The 20,269-nt window shown below is 32.1% G+C and overlaps 1 protein-coding gene across 3 annotated transcripts in view; it reads right to left on the bottom strand.

Annotated features, from left to right (window-relative positions):
• LOC142326625 (protein phosphatase 1 regulatory subunit 14B) overlaps positions 1–20,269 on the bottom strand; it is a 632,498-nt gene that overhangs the window by 377,250 nt on the left and 234,979 nt on the right. The gene's annotated exons all lie outside the window — the stretch shown is intronic.

The following is a 20,269-nucleotide window of genomic DNA, read 5'->3' as shown; positions in this document are numbered from 1 at the left end:
TACCCTTATAATTCCCAGATCGATACAAAATCAACATCTGCTTAGGTTTGCATAAAAAGCAATGATATCAAGGTTTAAACGTGTATATTAAATGTACAATAGCAGTTAATTCCCACAAAATAGCAAAAAATAATAGCCGATATCGATATACCACTTATCCACTTCTAAGTTTTATAGTGGCGTTTTATCTCACATTTTTTATCGTTTATTTCGAGATAATCTTTCTTTAACTTAACACATTTAATCATTTAATTTAAATGAATAAAAGAGAATATCGGAAAAAAATAAAGAAATCAAAATTTCCTCCGATCTCCGTAGCAGAGTACTAGTGTCTCTTAACTTTTCATCCAGAGATCTCAGGTTCGAATCCCGGATATGCATATTTCATACACTATAAAATTCCATTACCATATTTCCCTATAAAAGCTTCCGTAGTGAATTAATTTATCAAGCAAGAACAGTCTTGTTTGAAAAGGATGCGTTTTTATTTAGATTCTTATAAGACAGATTAAAAATCAGATGGGTGGATAAAGTGACAAATGAAGAGGTATTGCGGCAAATAGATGAAGAAAGAAGCATTTGGAAATATATAGTTAAAAGAAGAGACAGACTTTATAGGCCACATACTAAGGCATCCTGGAATAATCGCTTTAATATTGGAAGGACAGGTAAAAGGGAAAAATTGTGTAGGCAGGCCACGTTTGGAGCATGTAAAACAAATTGTTGGGGATGTAGGATGTAGAGGGTATACTGAAATGAAACGACTAGCACTAGATAGGGAATCTTGGAGAGCTGCATCAAACCAGTCAAATGACTGAAGACAAAAAAAAAAAAAAAAAATAAGACAGATAAAATATACGCGTCTAAGATGAAAACGGTTAGAAGATTCTACTTGGTAAATATTGTAATAACTGTCGATTAGTATTTGCATCTTTTTATTTTATAATATATTAGACGCCTGGTTTCATTTAATAGGCCTTTTACTTATTAGCCATATTTGGCCAGCCGTTAGGGACACGAAACAGAGTACCCTAATAACTCCCACCATCACAAAAAATACGGACATATCCAAAGATATAAATTTACCTACAAAGATATAGATTTAGACCTATAATCACAAAAAGAAAAGTAAAGAAGGGGGTTAAATAATTATGGGAGAGGGTAGTGAAAAAAAAATCTATCCCTAAATAGAGCCGAAATAGTACGACCGACTCCACTTAAAGGAAGGCTCTAAACATCGGCCTTCCATCCCGCCTACAATCCCTTGGGATATCAGGATATTTTAACTCAGAAGAAAGCAGCATATTACTTATCAACATTTTTATAACAAACTAGTAAAATACATACTGCAACAATATTTATTTTCTGACAGAAATTAAAGATTCATCCGGGAGTAAAAATGCAGTGTTCCTAAAGGAACAACTTTGTCCGGCTCTGCTATTTTCCTTCTCGTGGAATAAAAAACTACTAAAAACTGTTTATTGAGATCCACGCATTGAAAATATTATACTACATAAATAAACAGGGAAAGAGGATTTTAAAATAAACAGTGAATAACATTTTACATTCACGGTTAAATGAAAGGGATAAAAATTAATTAAAAAAGAAAAAGAACAATTTTAATCACAAAACAAGCTCTAAATGTAGATGTGAATACTCGGCATTCCGGTAGTTTAAGAATGAAAAAAGTTAAGTCGTCGTTATCTTTTGTTAATGAAAAAATTAAATTAATTAAGAATGAAGTATATGTAATTAATTTATCGTGTCTTTAAAATGCAAATAAAATTCTTAGTGATAATTATAGGAATGTTTAAATAGAACAGAATGAAAAACCCTGGAAATATATCGTATTTAAATGTAAATCTAACACATCTACAGTATTATAGCTTAAATAATGTAAGGATTAATACAAACGATCGCGTATGATAGTATAATGCATCTTATTAGTGTAATTTTCGGACCGTAGAAATAAACTAAAGTTAATGTTCATTATCTGCTACAAACATCTTTAAAATATAATAAATAAATAGTAAAGTAGATCAAATGAAAAGAGCGAAAAACTACCTATCCTTGACTGAATAATTCTCGACTGTACTTTTGTGGTTTCCATCTATATATCCTGTACTACAGTATAACTGTTCAGAACCCTCTTTTAAAGGAACAATTTCGAGTAAAATAGTAAATGAAGAAAATGTGTAGTCCTTCCTTATTATACTTTCCTTTTAATTTCGTGAAATCATCTCGTATCCTTCCTTTATCCTTTCTCTTTTATCTGCTCATCAACCAACTTATCCTGATATCAGTAAAATACGTTAAGTTAACATTGTTAAGGTTGTAATATATCCTTAATTCAAACGTGTTATTTTTTTATAGACGTAATATGAATGTAATAATAAAAATTATTGTTATTCTCTTGTTACCTATTTCTTCTAAAAAAACTAAATTTATTTGTTAATTAGACAATGTACACGAAATATTATTCAAGAGTAGTCTATCTGGTCGCGCCAGGAAAAGGTAACGTACTAGTCGGAGCGATATAAAACGTGATTCACGAAAAATGTAACAAAATTTCAGGACGTGTTCTATTGGTGAAAATAAAGAAAAAGGTTCATATAAAAGTATCCCCCCTTTGAAAACGTCAGGTGGTTCGTGGGTTCTGAGAAAGCTGACGTATTTGCTAAGCATCTTGGCAAGGTCTTTAAGCTTTCTATATACGGTGAGCTGGTGAAGAAAAAAATAAATTAATTCCTGAGAGTCTTTCTCTAAACCGTTTCTCGTCGGCAGAGGTTCTACGAGTATAAGTGATCAGGAGAGGACGGAATTAAAAAAAAACTCCAACATATTAACTGACAACTAATAAAATACTGATCGTGTTTCCGTTCAAGCCTCTGATTATAACAAACCTCTTTAATGACATTCTTCGGACTACGTGTTTCCCGATGGAATGGAAGGCGCTGGGCGTCACAATTGGTAATAGTCCCGAAACCGGGTAAATCGGCGCAAGAATATTGTCAATTCTATCGAAAGTATTCGAAAGACTACTTTTTCGAATCTATGGCCGATTCTGGAGGAAGGGCGTGTTATTCCTGACCAGTATCGTTTAGAGTTGATCACTCAACGATCCAACAAACACACCGGATTATTAACGTTGTCAGCAAGTGTCCAGAAGAGAAGATTATTGCTGGGCTGTTTTTTTAGATGTCTAGCATTTTAGAAGTCTACATTATATAGGTCTGTTGTGTAAGTTGAAAAGGAGCCTTCTTCAACCGTACTTTATCGTACAACCGTACCGTTACTTGATCGTGGAAAGCTATGTAGACAAACGCTTCTTCCAAGTCAGGCACAGATCAGGACTTATCGGTATTCTTTAACACCGAGTCGGCTCTTTCTCAAGGGTCGAAAGAGCCTTATTTTATTTTCGGTCTTAAAGGCACACCTTCCGACTTCTGAAGAGGTCACAGTTGCATCGTTTGCGGACGACACGATGTTTCTGGACGTGGATGATGACCTTAACGCAGCTTCTAATAAACTGCAGACTATGTTGAATCTGATTAGTGAATGACTTTATATATGGAAGATGAAGGTAAATCCGGAAAAGTCTGCACACTTTATTTTTACGATAAGGATTAGTGACTGCTTCACTGGACCGAAGAGATATAGATCCACTAGTGTTTATGCTTACAGTAGAGTTCACTCATTTTGTATAAAATTTAACAAATTAAGCACTTTCAACGAGATAAATAAAAAAAATAACTAAAATAAAATAAGGAAACAGAAATGTTAATAAAAATTTATTGTGAAAGGTTCAGACAGTAAAACAAATAATCATTTTGTATTAGAAATTATATAAAATCCGCTTTCAGGGACACCAACTGATGATTTTTGATGACTTTCATTACACCCTGTTATTATTGTTTGTTGAATCCAACAAGTTGTAAATTTCATAATCTTATTGAAAAATTTCATAAAAATCATAAACCCATTAGCTTGTAATTGCTCACAAACTGACGAAATGCTAATAGTCAAAAGGTTTCTTAATAGCCTTTATATTTGAGAAATATCAGAAATATTTTTTTAAGGAAGATCTTAAAAACAAATAACCGGTTTAAAAAACGGAGTAAAACATAAAGAGAGGAGAATTTAATGCGTAACCGATGAGATACAGACTAGAAAACGTATGTGAGGTCATTAGTACATGTGCATCAGGAATGGAGGAAAAGATTACGTATTATTGTGGCTTTCCGATGAAAATTGATTTCAAACCGCACCTCTCTATCACCACGATTAAGAAAATTACCGGCTGGTGAAACTGAAAAATCGTTCCTCTTAATAGCTAAACCTTATTGAAAAATTATATGAAAACACGTCCGTTAGCGTCACAGACAAAATGTCTAAAGGTCAAGTTAAATGAGGATCTTTCATAACTCAATCGAGTCAGAATAACGATGTTTCTGTATCAATTGATCAGTAACATAACCTAATTGTCGATACAGAAAATTATTAGCGACTTATAGTACAAATAATTGACGGATATTTATCACAGATTTTTTATCAAAATCGCTTTTATTTATTCTTACTTTGCAAATGTAAAATAATCTATTTTTAACTCTCTGCGCGCGTGCGGGCCTGCGTCTGTTTCAATTTTATTAGAAGAGCCAGACTGATAGACAATAGAATATGATAATATTCTGATATACAACAGTACAAATGGATTTCCCCACACTATTATATCAATCTGTGGGTGTGCGTGTATTACTTCACTTCAATTGTTATGTGCTTGGTGTGCTGGTGAGTGTATTTCCACATCTGAATCCTACACAATTATTCATTAAAACGGGACCTACACATACAAATACTGATCAATAATGGACATTAATACAGGCACAATAAGCTTAAAATAGAATAAAATGCTTCTTAAAGGGCGATAAATAATATTAATGTACAATTATCAGCTACAATAGTATGTTTGTTTAGATTCAGGATTTGATTGTAGTTAAATGCTAAGGATAGAATACGTTACTAACATTTGAACCCGCTGAAGCATACGTGGAAATTAATCAATGTTTACTAACTCTACTTTTAAATATTCGCAATTATATAGACCAAAATAATTATTAGGTAGACGGATAAATCTTTACCTAATTAGTACATAATTTTTACAAATTTAAACAAATAATGAGTAAAATCAATACTAGTTTATACATTTTATAGAACTTTCTCCTTCCCAGAAACCCCTAAAACAAACGACAGGATCAGTTGAGACTAATATGAAAGCTAAAACAACATTAAAATAGTATAAAGTACCATTAAATATATTTTGGCCAAATGTTTTAATAACAAATTATTAAACCATTTGGCCATTAAAACTAAAAAAACTATTAAACTTACAACGGCCATTAGAACATACTTTTTTCAGCGATGAGTAAAAGGAGCTCATATTAAACTAAGTTTCTCACAAAACAATTTATCAGTATTGGTCGAAAAAACATGCAAGACATAGGTCACTTAAGTAAACTACGACAAAAAAGAAGATTATTCATTATTTAAGACAAACAAAAAGCATAGGTCATTTTAAAGGATCCCCAGCACGAACTGGATAAAAAAATAACTAAGAAAAGCGTAAAAATTCTCATTAAGAAAGATAAAATAAGAAAAAATAGCGACGAATCTTATGTAAAATAATAATCTATTTAAAATAATAATAAACAAATTTTTTATCACTTTATTTTTGTTTATTAACCAACTTTTAGTACTTTTGCAGAGATCTTTACCACACCAAAACGTTGTTTTATACAACCTAATAAAAATGATGTACAGAGTATTAAAAATGTATGGGAATCCATACATAGCTTTTCAACTGTTTAACATAAAAAAATAAATTTAAACATCCAAAGTCATTATAGTGGGAGGGGGGCGGCAAGCGAACAACTCAAAAATTTTAAATGGAAAGAGTAGGAATGTGATAATTAATTTCAAAAGAAATTAAAATACAAAAATTTTTCATGTAAAAAAAGTGAGGATATGATAACTGTAATTAAAATGGCAACCATTTAAGTCTAAAAAGTATTACCCACCGAGTTCGTCCAGTGGTGAATGCGTCTTCGCAAATTAGCTGATTTGGAAGTCGAGAGTTCCAGCGTTCAAATCCTAGTAAAGGCAGTTTTACTTTTATACGGATTTGAATACTAAATGGTGGATACCGGTGTTCTTTGCTGGTTGGGTTTCAATTAACCACACATTTCAGAAATGGTCAACTTGAGACTGTACAAGACTACACTTCACTCATGCATATCATCCTCTGAAGTAATACCTGACGGTAATTCCGGGAGGCTAAACAGGAAAAAGGAAAGGAAGGAAGGAAAGAAGGAAAGGAAAGAAAGGAAAGGAAGGAAGAAAGGAAACGAAGGAAGAAAGGAAAGGAAGGAAAAAGGGAAGGAAAGAAAGTATTGAGCCTTTTGCGCACGAAATAGTATTAGTGTATTCTGGTAAAACTCAAGGAAGACCAGCATGTAAGCAGTCATGACATCGCCAATGACCTAAATATCGATAACCAAACAGCATTAGACGGTTTTGAGAAAGCTGGTATAAGAGGTTCGACTTTTGGGTGGGACCCAAAAGTCGAAATCGAAATCGATCAATTTCTGAAGCTGTTGATCGCGCTTATCAAGCGGATAACCTATGACAACAATGTGTAAAAAAAGATCGCGGTCCAAGCACGGAGAAACTCCACGGTCTGCGGCAAAGCCCAAAGTGCATTTGGTAGGATCAGAAAGTGCATCGTGCGTCACGAGCTGCTGCCACCAGGCGGAAGGATAAAGTCAGACCTATACTGTTGACCATTAGCGCGATTGCACCTGGCAATTTAAAAGGGACAGCCTGAACTGGTCAACAGAAAGGGTGTCGTACACCGCGCTGACATCCCCGCACCGCATACATTTTTAACGAGCCGTCAGAAATTGAACGAATTTGACTGGAAGGTTTTAATGTGTCCCCCCACCGTATAGCCCGAACCTGGCACCGTCAACTAAAATTTTTTTCGATCTCTGGAGAATTCCCGGAATGGTGTTAAATTAGTTTCAAAAGGACCTGTGAAAACCACGTGTCACAATTTTTTGATCGGAAACCACAGTAGTTTTACAGCGACAGGATTATGATGTTGCCGGGAAAATGGTACACAGGTGGTCTCATAATGTTGTTATTTTCCATTAACCATAAATATGTTTTCAATTTTGACTTTTTAGGGAACCTAATATTTTTACAGTTAGTTTCAAAGGTGGTGTACGGCATATAAAATAATAATACCAACAAATATAGTATTGTGGTAGGAGCATTTCTCAAATTTTATTTTTTTAGCGATTCACGATTAAACATAGTTTTAAGAGTATTACGGACTATTTCAGGTGTGAAAGACATTAAATAGCTCTCCATTTTGATTACCGATTGTAAAAAGAAAAAAATACAAAAAATAATAATTCAATAACAATTTTTAAAAAATGAAAAAATATCAGAGGTTATTATTACTAATCAAATAAAATTTTATGTACTATTCATTTTAAAAAAAAATGTGTAATTTTAATTTTTTTTTAATTGTGTACGCCTATTAAGCGTACAAGGAAGTTATGTGGTGTTCACATCAGATTTGTTACCTTAATTTTCATATCTCTCCAAATTTAGATTCGAATTTTTAAATTAAATTCAAATATATTATTTCCCTAAGCTAGTTAGCATAGTTTAAACTTTTGAACTTGTTCATTAATTATATTTTCGTTTCTTTGTTTTATTAGGGTTTTTGCAATTTATTAAAATTGATTTCTAGTAACGACATGCTTTCTACATTTAAAAATAAATGTTTATTTTCCCCTATGCTACGGACTACTGAGGTCTTTTGTTTATTGTACGTATATACTTCAAAAAAAGTGTTATAGTTATTATACCAAAGAAAGCAGGGGCAGATAAATGTGAAGAATACAGAACAATTAGTTTAACTAGTCATGCATAAAAAATCTTAACTAGAATTTTATACAGAAGAATTGAGAGGAGAGTGGAAGAAGTGTTAGGAGAAGACCAATTTGGTTTCAGGAAAAGTATAGGGACAAGGGAAGCAATTTTAGGCCTCAGATTAATAGTAGAAGGAAGATTAAAGAAAAACAAACCGACATACTTGGCGTTTATAGACCTAGAAAAGGCTTTTGATAACGTAGACTGGAATAAAATGTTCAGCATTTTAAAAAAATTAGGGTTCAAATACAGGGATAGAAGAACAATTGCTAACATGTACAGGAACCAAACAGCAACAATAACAATTGAAGAACATAAGAAAGAAGCCGTAATAAGAAAGGGAGTCCGACAAGGATGTTCCCTATCTCCGTTACTTTTTAATCTTTACATGGAACTACCGGTTAATGATGTTAAAGAACAATTTAGATACGGAGTAACAGTACAAGGTGAAAAGATAAAGATGCTACGATTTGCTGATGATATAGTAATTCTAGCCGAGAGTAAAAAGGATTTAGAAGAAACAATGAACGGCATAGATGAAGTCCTACGCAAGAACTATCGCGTGAAAATAAACAAGAACAAAACAAAAGTAATGAAATGTAGTAGAAATAACAAAGATGGACCGCTGAATGTGAAAATAGGAGGAGAAAAGATTATGGAGGTAGAAGAATTTTGTTATTTGGGAAGTAAAATTACTAAAGATGGACGAAGCAGGAGCGATATAAAATGCCGAATAGCACAAGCTAAACGAGCCTTCAGTAAGAAATATAATTTTTTTACATCAAAAATAAATTTAAATGTCAGGAAAAGATTTTTGAAAGTGTATGTTTGGAGTGTCGCTTTATATGGATGTGAAACTTGGACGATCGGAGTACCTGAGAAGAAAAGATTAGAAGCTTTTGAAATGCGGTGCTATAGGAGAATGTTAAAAATCAGATGGGTGGATAAAGTGACAAATGAAGAGGTATTGCGGCAAATAGATGAAGAAAGTAGCATTTGGAAAAATATAGTTAAAAGAAGAGACAGACTTATAGGCCACATACTAAGACATCCTGGAATAGTCGCTTTAATATCGGAAGGACAGGTAGAAGGGAAAAATTGTGTAGGCAGGCCACGTTTGGAGTATGTAAAACAAATTTTTGGGGATGTAGGATGTAGAGGGCATACTGAAATGAAACGACTAGCACTAAATAGGGAATCTTGGAGAGCTGCATCAAACCAGTCAAATGACTGAAGACAAAAAAAAAACGTATATACTTGTAAATATGAAACACGTTTACCGACAAAGTTAAGAATGTGATTTAAATAAATAATTATATTACGTTAATAGGCGTTTTTCTGCTATTGGTACAGTAAATGGGAAATAGTCCATCGCGAAAGATGTCGTAGTTAACCAAAAATCAGTAAACGGTTCAGCTATCCATCCCCATATTGCGTGTCGACTGATATTTCTAAATATTAACGAGTAATACAGGTATGTATAGGGCAGAAAAAGAATACACGTATGAAGAGTTTCCGCAAAAAATAAAAATAGAATCTAACTAAAAAGAAATAAAGATGTAAAAATATTTCAAAACTGAATATTATTTCACTATACCAATTTATTCATTCTTTCTATGTTACTGCCATTTACAGATTTTTTCCCGTGTTAAAAATAATTGGCGGTCTAACTTTACATTATTGCGTAAAATCCATATATAATTTGAAAAAAAGAAGATATTTAACAGCAATCGTTTTTTTTAAATTCAATTATTTGAGTATTTTGGTAGTTTTCTGCAATTGTTATACGGAACAAAATAAATCAAGGATGCAAATTTTCTCTAAGATTCCTAATCCATTTTTTAGTCATAAAACTGCACAATATGGCAACAGTGTCGTGACAGGAAAGGATGACTATCGGAAATTCCATAACGATAACAATAAAAATAATCCTCTATTTAAACTTCACGCTACAAAAATACGTTACCAATATTAACTTGAGAGCGTGAATACAAATAAAAAAAATTAAAAAGTTTTGCCAACTTAAATCTCCTTCAATTTGTAATTAAACTTTACTTAACAAGTTACAGTGAGTGATTTTACTAGATGCTATGCACATTATCTTAATATTCACACTTTTTTTTATTATAGAACTGACCATTATTTATCATTACATAATGTTTTTTCCATCCTGTGTTCTAATAACTAATAATGAAATATACTAAGCATGAGGTTAGAGTAGAAAATTGTATTCAGTTATCTGAAAGAATTGTTCCCAATTCGAAAACTACCCGCTCCACGTGATTCAGGTGTTTCGTTTTAACTACACCCTGCACTCGATATAAAAAAAGTGATAACGTTTTATAATACCTATTAAGCTACTGACAGATAAACAAGGAAAAAGTAGCTTTAGAAAAAGAAATAACTGTTCACTCACTCTCAATTCCATTTTATTAACAAAAAAAAAACATTACCTTCGATAAACAGAGAAAGGAAAATCTGACAACTTCGCAGTTACATTTGCAAACAGCATGAAATCTCTACAATAATAAATAGTACAGCATGAAACAGTAATAAATCTCTACCAAAAGTAGAGATTTATTACTTCCTTGCACGAAATAAAGCAAGTATTATGACCGCGAAAAATTTTGGTTTTCAGATTTCAACGGGAATATCCATTTTGACCATCCCTGAATCCATTTTGACTAGTTACGGATTGACGTCTGTACGTACGTATGCATCTCGCATAACTGAAAAACAATTAGCCATAGGATGTTGAGATTTTGGATTTCGGACTGTTGTAACATCTAGTTGTGCACCTCCCCTTTTGATTGCAATTGACTGAACCAAAAGTGTACAAAAAAGCCCAAAATCAAAAAAAAAATCTGGTTAATGGACTTTTTCTTAACTACAGTAATAAGCCCACATTGGAGCATTACAACGATATATCGTAAATGGTACTTATTTTAATCGGTTTCAGAGTTATAGCCAAATAAAACTTTAATCAGTGAAATATTTGGATCTTACAAGGGGAAGGCAGATTGGTTCAATCCGACTTCATCTCCTTTTTATTAACTTTTTTTTTAATTTAAATATATCGAAATTAATAAATTATTAACCTCTGTTTGTAAAAAAAAAATTACAATGAATCATAATAATTCACTAATAATAACAATAAAAAATATATATCAGAAGCTATTAATGAAATAAAATTTCACGTACTTTTCATTTTTTTTAAATATGTATATATAATTTAATATGCGGAAAAGGAAGTCTTGCGGTGTCCGCATCAGATTTCTTTAAATATATTGATTTATTAATTATTAACCCGTGATTGTAAAGAAAAGTTTTACAATAAATAATTTTTCAATAATAATATAAAAAAAATAATCAGAAGTTATTACTGAAATACAATTTTATGTACTTTTAAAAATGTGTATATGCAATTTAATAGGCATTGTTACATATGTGTATATGTAATAGATTTGGTGAAACATCTGATTATTTAACATTAATTGAAAATTATAATTTAGAATCGTATTATTTTTGGTTTAATGTGTGTTCAATTTTATTTAATTATTCTGTAACTTCTGTTTTATCTTTTTTTATCCTTCTTAACCACCCCGGGGGTAACTGGCATTAACGGCATTACCTGAAGTTACAACCGTAGTGACGTGGAAGCAGATTGCCCCACCATAGCTTAGCCACTTCATTCGGCCACCATCGGGGTCTTCCGTGCGTCCTCGAGACATCCGAACCTTCCGCTTATGGATGGTCCCTGTTTTATCTTCTTTTCTTTTTTCTGTTTAGCCTCCGGTAACTACAGTTTAGATAATTATTCAGAAGATGAATGAGGATGATATGTATGAGTGTAAATGAAGTGTAGTCTTGTACATTCTCAGTTCGACCGTTCCTGAGATGTGTGGTTAATTGAAACCCAACCACCAAAGAACACCGGTATCCACGATCTAGTATTCAAATCCGTGTAAAAATAACTGGCTTTACTAGGACTTGAACGCTGGAACTCTCGACTTCCAAATAAGCTGATTTGGGAAGACGTGTTCATCATTAGACCAACCCGGTGGGTCAGTTAATATATACCTTTTTCTTTTTCCTGTTTAGCCTCCGGTAACTACCGTTTAGATAATACTTCAGAGGATGAATGAGGATGATGTGTATGAGTGTAAATGAAGTGTAGCCTTGTACAGTCTCAGATGGACCATTTCTGAGATGTGTGGTTAATTGAAACCCAACCACCAAAGAACACCGGTATCCACGATCTAGTATTCAAATCTGTGTAAAAATATCTGGCTTTACTAGGATTTGAACGCTGTAACTCTCGACTTCCAAATCAGCTGATTTGGGAAGACGCGTTAACCACTAGACCAACCCGGTGGTTATCTACATTAAAGTTAACTACAGAGAGACTGAAAAATAGACCCTCACAAGAAAATTGAGGCATACGTACATGCCAGCTCGATCTTTAATAAATTGCAAAAAATTCCTATCTTTTAGTTCATTATTCCTCTGATATTGTCAGACAATATTATATTTGGTTTGATATAATTCTTCTGATCTTAATTTTTATGCACGTCTTTAATTTTCTAATTTTCTCTCTCATTATATTCATTATCCTCTCAATCTTTTTATTCTTCCCTTGGCCTTAACATTTCCTTCCTCTATATATTTATCATAGTCTCTCAATCTTTTTATTCTTTCTTTGGTTTTAACATTTTCTTCCTGTTTACATTTATTATCTTCTCTTAATGTTTTTATTCTTTCTTTGTTTGCAACATTTTTTTCCTTTTTTCAAATATGAAAAAAAAAATCAGAAGTTATTAGAGAAATAAAATTTTATGTACTTTTAAAAATGTATATTTCATTTAATAGGTGTATAAGGAAGTAATGTGGTGCCCGGTGCCTACAAAAGATTTTTAGAACCATTTTTGAAGCAAAAAGACATCTTTTTTAATATAAAATATCGTCTTGCTTATCCAGTAGTTGTACTTCATTCACTCTTTGTAATTTACTACTTAAATAATAAATTCTGAATTCTTTTCGTCTGTTTTTTTTTTATTTCTTATTCGTAAAAAATTAATTTACGTTTTAAAAAGTAAGATATGGTAACGTTTAATAACCAATTTTAAAAAAAATAATTGTTTTTGTGCCAAATAAGCCTCATTCTCGTCTTCTATCCCTAATATATCACAGATTTTGGCAATTTAAATATATCTTCATTATCCTTTAAACGAACATAATTTAAGAAATACAACTTTTAAAAATCACGGTATTAAGTCCTTGATATACCTGATTTAATTGTACAATTCAACCCGTTCTAAACTAAGCTATGTACTGTAGGATACTGACAGCTGGATTATTGAGCTTAGCCAAGGACGTTTTGCTTAATGGTATTGCTTTACCATATTAATCCTTAGAGTTCAATTTCAATCGATAAATCATTCAGCGGGTTGAGTTCCTTAGTTGACATAGGTTTGTAATCGGATTTATGCCGGAATCCACCGACTTAAACTGGTAAGACGATGCCTTCCAACCGATATCAGGAAAGTATTAATTATCTGTTAGATTTATCCCTACTAAATTTCTAAAGATTTTTAAGTAACAATTTAAAAGAATTAAACGATCGATAAACTGTTAGATCGTAATATTTTTTATGCTCAACGTATTGATGACAGCATACCTTGTTTTTATTGTCTTCGATCCCTGAAACTGAAATACAGAAAAGTATTTCTTTATGGTGCAGTTTTTTTATGAAAGGTAATCGTGTAAAGATTGTATCCTCTTGTCATCGGGTTCATTATAGGAGTCCTTCTTTGTTTCACCTACTTTTTCCTGAACCTTACTTCCTGAACGTTGTATATATTCTTCTAAAAATTATATTTTCAAAATGATCTTAATCTCATTATACGAACTTCTGAGGGTAGATTGTGAAACGTACACAAAATAATTTTGAAGAACTGTATTATGTAGAAAACAACAACAAATCATAAAAATAACAAACGATGAAACTCTTAGAAAAGAAAAACTAAACCAAAAAAGAAAAAAAATGAAAGTGATAACAGAAACAGAGGGGAAAGAAATAAAGAATTGATTAATACACAACACTCAACGGGGATAATTACTTTATAGATTTTTTAAGGTCCAGAGCCGCTTAAGTCTTCTAACATCCTCACCGTTGTCTACAAGGTTTATAGACGACTGGTTAACGTGGGTCATTAAGCAGAAGTTAATATTTCAAACTGGGACGTTTGAACCCGCTGTATGATTTCAACATTTGTCTGGCTTGACGTGCACCTGTTTGGACATCATATGTCCGTATCGGTTTTAAAATTGTTGTGTATAAAAGCAGCTTAGACAAAGATAACTCAGATCTCCTGTCCAGCAATCGGTACATTTCGTTGAAATTGATGTTAAGTTTCTTTCTCTTTTCCCTCACATGAAGCTTCCACTCAGATCTAGGAGAAGACTTTACATTTTCAGTAAGCATGATTAAAATGCCATCAAGTTTAGACAGTGGGCAGTCTCTATCCTCATTACAAATGTCACACGGCTCGACTTAACTTGATTAATCTTTATCATCCACGTATCGAAGTTAAACACAAAGATTATGCTAATACGAAGGTAGCATTTATGAAAATGTGTGGCCAAGAAACAACACAAAAATCGTCTTTTCTATAAAGTATTACATTAATACGGTGAGGCAGTATTCTCCTTTTATTTCAGGCATTATAAATCACAATTTTTATTAAATTGTTAGCGTGACTTGGAGACTTATCCTAACAAAAGCGGCTTTTAACTAATTTTAGAGTATAATTTTATTTTTAAAATTTATTTATTCATTTTTTTTAACGTTAGTATTTTGTCATCGACTGGTACGGTCGTAAATGAAAAAAAAAAGAAAAGCAATTGGAATCGCATCTAATATTCTTAACTTCGATGATCTATAGAACCCAATTCATTGAACGTGGCTTAATTCAGGAAAGCTTAATTTAGGAACACGCACAGCCTAGATGCGGTTGCTTTGTTCAACCGGCATCCGTAGTTTGCTTAAGGGAAAGACCCTTACCGCATTCCCGTGGGAAGCTAAATCTAAGTATGGATGACCACCAGCCAATTATTTTGGCTCCAAGCGCAAAACGGTGGACAGGTGCTTGGTAGCATTCGGCGACCTAGGCGTGGCAGCGAATTGCTGCGTAGACGAAATAAATTTTATTATGGATGTCATATATATTTTTAGTAGTTGTCGGGGTGCGTCTACCCATTTTAGCAAATATGTGACAAGTAAGCGGTTTGGACATGTAAGCCGATGGTGTATGGCACAACGCTAAGTCCGCACACGCTTTTAGGTAAACTCTAGGAACTATGTTAGGATACTGATCGTTAAACTGTTCGAGGCTCAGTTGCCGTTTGTGGCACAGACATTCGGTCTCATGTTTTAAAGCGACCGATTGGGGTGGTGGCGGGAGAAATGCCAAGCAAACCAATGAATGTGGCTTAAGCCGTTGTAACTTACCTAAATAAATACTCTTCATTTTTAAGGATACCACTCCCTGAAAAGTTTCCAAGTGCTGCAAAACATCAGATTGTAAGGGATATAGTTTGCTATCTTTTTCTAGCATCCTTCTGTTTATTATTTTTTATTGTTTACGGTTCTTTTTTCTGTCTACGTTTTATTTCGATTTATTACTTTTTTAGAATAGATTAAAATGAAATTTTCATTAATTTTTTAGCCAATTTCTTTTTCTTATATAAAATGCATTCTTCTGTGGTAGGAGGAAGTTACAAGTCAACTAACAACCTATAAGGCCCTTTGTATATCAAATTAAAACAAAAAATTTTAATATTTTGAATTATAAAATATATTTAACCTGTTGAAATTAATGTAAAGATATTGTTCTAAAGATATTAGGTTTAAGGAATCCAGCATTTCAGGTTATCCAAGCGTCGAATTAGGTATTCCAAAATCAACAGTTCACAAAGTTTTACGTAAAAAACTAAAATTACACGCTTATAAAATCCAGATACTGCAGGAATTGAAACCCGATGATGGTGTAAAACGTTACAATTTCGCTGTTGAAATGTCGGACAGAATAAGTGAAAACGAATCATTTTTAGACGATATAATTTTTACAGACGAAGCTACATTCCACGTGAATGGATGCGTTAACAGACACAATTCACGAATATGGGGCTCTGAAAACCCACACGCAATTATTGAGAAACAACGCGATTCGCCTAAAGTAAATCTTTGATGTGGCATGATGAAAAATCGTGTAACAGGGCCTTTCTTCTTTGCTGAAAAAACAATTAATGGAGTCGCGTATCTTGACGTGTTAACCGATTATTACTTTCCTGAGCCGGATGAACTCGAAAACATTCATCGACTTCGTTTCCAACAAGATGGTGCTCCCCCGCGCTTCAATGCATCGGTCGTGGACGCTTTGAACGAAAAATTTGGAGATCGATAGATAGGCCGGCAAGGACCCGTACTTTGGCCTCCAAGGAGTCCAGACCTGACACCTTGCGATTTTTTCTTGTGGGGGTACATCAAAAACGTTGTTTATACACAAAAAATTCGCGACCTAAACCGCTTAAAAAACAGGATTAATGAAGCAATGACAACCGTTAACGAAGAAATGTTAAACTAATGTTTGGAGAGGTCGAGTATCGTTTGGACATTTGTCCAGCGACTAAGGGCGCACATATTGAAATTTATTAATTATGTAAAAAAATATTTGAGACGACAAATTTGAAAAATAAAAAAACATAAACTGTAAGTAATTCTGTCTTAATTTAAACCATGTTCAAAGCCGCACCATTTCAGGGTATGATAACCCTGTATTTCTATAGCCGGGAAAGGAAAATATTTTTTTTTAGTATAAAAAATTTTATTTCGAAATATAGTGTTAGAAGAGGAAGGTAGAAATCAGTTAGATAAAACTTAAATTAAATCTCGTAATCTCGTAAGTGATCTATATGACGTAAATAAAATGCAGATAATCTGTTACAAAAATAATATTTGATAGATATTTATCCGATCGGGTAAGTAATCCATAAAAAATATGTTGAGAAAGAAAAAAAATTTATCAGAAAATCCGATTACTGTATACAGTTTGAACGATATAAAAAATGTCTTTATTTTTATAACGTATAAACGTTTTTAAATTATTTTTTAGAATGAAATATTTTCACAACCTTTCCTAAACAGCTGTGAAAAGCAGTGATGGAGAGAAAAATAAAATGCTTTTATCTTCTAAATCGGATAAATGTTACACAATCTTTTATAAAGACACATTTTGGTTTTACACAAATGAAAAACACAAAATAAAGCTAATAACGACATATTTGGTATATTAAAGAAATTATTTATAATTTTATTGACGTTACTGAAATGGTTAACGTTCAAAACAATTACAGAGACAAAAAATCCAGCAAAAATAATTTATCGTTATTACTTTAGTTTACTAAATCAAAGCTACTAATATTTAATTTATTTATTGGTTTTTTGTGTAGAAATAACTGAAGAATTTTTTGTAAAATAGAAGTAGATGATGGGGTAATCTAAAGCAATATGTGCTTCTCAGATAGGCGAACAATTTTTATACTAAGTTCAACATAATTTTATTGGTGACTTTGCCACGTTACTCGTAAAAAAATGTAATTACGTCAATAAATCAAGGACTGTCTGGTATTATATATGTATCCATGTGCGAATATATATACAGGTCTGTATGTCGGACTGCTTTTGGTCTTTTATCTCAGGATTGACCGAACCGATTTTCTTCAAATTTGGTTTAAATATTTCTATATATGGGGCATTGATCGTAAATTATTTTTCAAAATTCGTTCAAGGGGGAACAACGAGAAAAAACCACCTTTGATTTTCTTCGAGACATTTAAGGTAAAACTTTACTTCGGCAAATTTGTTACGTACAAATATATATAATATATATAAATAATCAAAATATCTTTTTTCAAAACATCAACCTCCATCTATTAAAATTGAAATGTTTTTTTCGTCCTTTTGCTCTATTCTCCTTTGATTTTAATATTTAGAAATCTTTTTAGATATTTTATATATGGATATCAAAGAATGTCTACAATTTTCCAAAATTATAAATCTCGGGAACACAGAAAAGGTTTTTTAAACTTTTTTACGTTCTTGTTTTGCCATTATTGGAGGGTTGTTAGACTTAGAGAAAAAACTTCACTTAAGAAAATTTGTTAAGCTTAACCTATATACCAACATTTTTAGAAATTATAAAAAAAATCTATTCCAGCTTCAAAAAATATAATATCTTTTTCGCTGTAACTCTTTAAATTTTGACTATTAAAAAAAAAATTTATTTATTTTCCTTTTCAATTTAAGGGTAATAAAATTAAAGTATTTTTGACTCCCTTGATATAACTCGGACCCCTAACGAAAAGCAATTTTTTCATTATTATTAAAGTTTTACTTCATTTTTTGAATATTTTTAAAACTTTTATTTTATTTTTTATTTATAGTCGTATGACAGTTAAAGTCACAAACGACTAACTTATCAGTGTATTCTAACTGTACCGCTAAAATCTGGTCTTGAACAAGCTCAGGCCGAACATTCCTGAGACGTGTGGTTAATTGAAACCTACCCACCAAAGAATACCTGTAACCACGATCTAGTATTTACATCCGTATAAACGTAACCGTTATTAGGATTTGAACCTGAGAACTTTTGACTTCCTTACGACGAAGAATTTACCACTAGATCAACTCGGTGGTTATTCTTTTGTAAGTTTTTTGTTGCACTTTATTATAAAAAATATTTTGCTAAATTTTCTCCTCAGAAGCCCCTGAAATCAAAAATTGTTTTATTTGAAAGCTGGATGCTTAAATCTTATTTTTGTAATCATTATAATCAATAAAAATGCCCGTTTGAAACTGGGATCCAAAAACTTTCAAAAAATCAAAAACTTTTTTGTTACTTATATTATGAAAACAGAAGTAAGAGTAATGATTTAAAACTGTGCAAGGCTTTGTGTAACTTGACCGGCGTAGCCGGGGAAAGTCGTACAATACTATACCAGCTTTTTATAAACTAAAAACTATTATATTTTTAAATGTTAATTTTTACTATCAGAATTTAAATAAAAAATTAATAATATATATCATGTTTACTTCGTTCTGAAAGAAATTAGTTAATTGTTCATAAAAAAAAAAAACATTTATATTTAAGAAACCAAAAAAATAACTATTTTTTGTATACAACACTTCTACTGATAAAAAACTTATTACGTGTCATTTTTAATAAATTACCTAACAATAATCGATGGTACGATCAATTTATTTAAAATTACATTAAAAGTGGCTCCATTTATAGAACAAATATTGTTCGGCTGATAAATGAAAAAAACGCTAATTATCATAAATTTCCATAAAACTTATCATATAATTTTAATGTTTTTATAGTACGTTCTCAAATACTTATCAAATACTCAAAATTACAATTTAATCTTTTACCCAATCATTTATTTATTATCGTGAAATACTGTATGAATATTTTGTTATTTTCCTAATGTGTAAGCAACCCCTCCCCCGGGCCAATGTGATGAGTATGATATATATGACATGTAAATATGATGTAATCTTTTACAGACTCAGGCCAACCACTCCTGAGAAGTGAGGGTTAATTGAACTCCAACTACCAAAGAACACCGGTATCCACTGTTTAGTATTCAAATCCGTATAAAAGCAAAACTAACTTTTACTTGTACTTGAACCCCAGAACCTTCGACTTCGCATGAATATGAAATTATTAATTTAGGTACATTAACATCGACTGCAATCAGTTTTATCTTTTTTTTTTTTTTTGTCCAGTCATTTGACTGGTTTGATACAGCTCTCCAAGATTCTCTATCTAGTGCTAGTCGTTTCATTTCAGTATACCCCCTACATCCTACATCCCTAACAATTTGTTTTACATATTCCAAACGTGGCCTGCCTACACAATTTTTTCCTTCTACCTGTCCTTCCAATATTAAAGCGACTATTCCAGGATGCCTCAGTATGTGGCCTATAAGTCTGTCTCTTCTTTTAACTATATTTTTCCAAATGCTTCTTTCTTCATCTATTTGCCGCAATACCTCTTCATTTGTCACTTTATCCACCCGTCAGATTTTTAACTTTTCTTTTTTATGAATTCATTTTGTTTTGCTAGTTTTCCTTGATCCTTTCACGTAAATTATGAAACAGTTCCCCTTTTTTTGTTTTTTATATAAACATATATAAAATGTATAA

This window comes from Lycorma delicatula, chromosome 6 (genome assembly GCF_047948215.1).
Source record: "Lycorma delicatula isolate Av1 chromosome 6, ASM4794821v1, whole genome shotgun sequence".
NCBI lineage: Eukaryota > Metazoa > Arthropoda > Insecta > Hemiptera > Fulgoridae > Lycorma > Lycorma delicatula.
Note: the sequence above shows the minus strand (reverse complement) of the source record. Positions and strands in the feature narration are given on the sequence as shown.